We start from the raw sequence: 2,500 nt of genomic DNA, 5'->3' as shown, positions 1-2,500 counted from the left end.
ACGTAAATATCAAGTGTCCCCTGATTAGAATAGAAAACACAAAAAACAAGTTGCCAGTTTTTTCTGAGATTTGACAAACACCTGATATGCACCTGTGTGTATATCAGGGATGTGGCAACACTGGCTCTGTCAATGATAATATTCATTTTGTTTGCGTTCTCTTTGTATCAAGTAAATACAGGCATATCTTGCAATATATTATTTCATCTCCAAATTGTCCTACATATTTATTAATTTTATTAATATACGATAACTAGACAAGTTTCATTTGGGATGTACAAAAGAGACCGTTATTCGGGTCTACACTAGCAAGGGCGGAATGAAGGTCAAAGGAAAAGTTGCCATAAAACCTTATCTTTGTTTGGTAAATGATAATTAAAAGATAATACTTGGGCGGCGCAGTACACTAATGTTCTCAAGCAAATTTTATCATGAATACAATAATACATCCAGTTAGGGATACTATGTATATATGAGTAGTTAAGAATATCAGTTAGAGCAGTAATTTTCGAGGGGGTACGAGCCCTTGGGGAAAAAACAGGATTTTTGTAATTATACTTGTTACTCTCTCAGCAAGGTCAAACAATCATTCGGGAAAAATGCAAAAAGAACGTCTTATAACTGTTTTAGTTTTCTAGAGATTACTATCTTAGCGCCACTTTACATATTCTGTACTTATTGACCTCCCTCCACATCCTTCGAAACCCTTGGGAAGGGAGGCTTTAACTGTTGGTGACTAGTGATCCCCGTTCTCTCCCAGGCTTCAACACACGTCCTATGGCAATAACTGCTCTTCTATCACACTGATTTTTTAATAATGTCATAAATATATACTCGATAGAATGACCAAGAACCTTTTAAAATTTCTATTAAAATTCGGCCTATAGCACCAGCATCGGTACGTTTACGTTAATGCACTCTGTCTAACGATTGTTGTGCATTAACGTGGATATATCGAAACGTATGTTAAAGATGAAAATATAGATTATCAAAACATGCAATAAATGCAATTTCTGGCCTGGCATATTTATTAAGAGCAAAATATAACTCCTGAATGCATATGGGGATGAGAGTCATTGAAATATGATAAGTACTATAATTTATGAAATCTGTAATATAACATCGCAAAAAACTATTTGGAAGCCTTCAGACCGAAATGATGAAACATTATTCTTTAGAAAGTATATATATATACATTTTTTTAAATGCCAGAATAAGAGCAGCATACTTTATTCTAAAATGCATTCAAAATTATTTTTGATATAATGCTCGCGTTCAAATGAGTATATTCTAAATGATAAATTTTGCGGGGTTGCTCCTAGCTGTCCCGCATTTGTTCCATTATTATGCGGGGGACCCGCGGGCCGAAAAACACCCGCAAAACTTTAATAGTATCGACAAGTGCGGGGGGAGCTCGCTGTGGGGAAAGCCCGCCCCGAGAGAACGTTTTAAAATACGGCCGATTGTCTCGCAATATCTGCTTGGCATTTTTGCGACGCCGATCCGCGTTCAGATTCCAAGCAACAGAGAGGAATTGGCGGGAACAGCAGTCAAGGGCAAACCAGGAGACACTTATACAGCATATATGTGCTATTGAATACACATGAATATGCATATATATATTTTTTATATGTACATAATATAGATAATATATATACATATATATATTTATGTATGTATATATGTGTGGGTGTATACATGTACACACGAATAATTCACTAAACTCTCTTCGCCTAAGATATAGGCTAACCTTTGTAATACTCTTGTATATGCATTAGCTGTTCTCTGAACATTTTCCGTCTATTCTTTCTCAACCTGTTTGCCTGTTTATATAGTATATCAGTGTGTGTGTGTGTGTGTGTGTGTGTGTGTGTGTGTGTGTGTGTGTGTGTGTGTGTGTGTGTGTGTGTGTGTGCGTGTGTGTGTGTGTGTGTGTCCTTCTATCTACCTATTCAACTATCTACCTATCTATCTATATCTATCTGTCTATATCCATCCATATCTATCAATCTACATCAATAAATAAATCTATCAGTCAATCTATCAGTTAATTTATCAGTCAATCAGTCATTCAATTTATCGGTCAATTTATCAGTCAGTCTATCAGTCAATCTATCGATCACTCTATCAGTAATCTATCAGTCAATTTGTCAGTCAGTCTATCAATCAATCTATCAGTCAGACCATCAGTCAGTCGATCAATCTATCTATCAGTCAATTTATCAGTCAGTCCATCATTCAATCTATCAGTCAATTTCTCTATCAATCAATCCAGCTATCGGTTAATCTATCAGTCAAGCTATCAATCAATCTATCAGGCAAACTATCAGTCAATCATTCAATCTATCAATTATTGTATCAGTCAGTCAATATATCGACTAATCCCTCAATCTATCAGTCAATTTATTAGTCAGTTTATGTCAGTCTATCAGTGAATCTACTAATCAATCCAGCTTATCAGTTAATTTATCAGCCAATTTATCAGTCAATCTATTAGTCA

The sequence above is a fragment of the Penaeus chinensis genome, chromosome 30 (assembly GCF_019202785.1).
Source record: "Penaeus chinensis breed Huanghai No. 1 chromosome 30, ASM1920278v2, whole genome shotgun sequence".
Classification (NCBI taxonomy): Eukaryota; Metazoa; Arthropoda; class Malacostraca; order Decapoda; family Penaeidae; genus Penaeus; species Penaeus chinensis.
The sequence above is the reverse complement of the archived record's forward strand: the minus strand, read 5'-3'. Positions refer to the sequence as shown.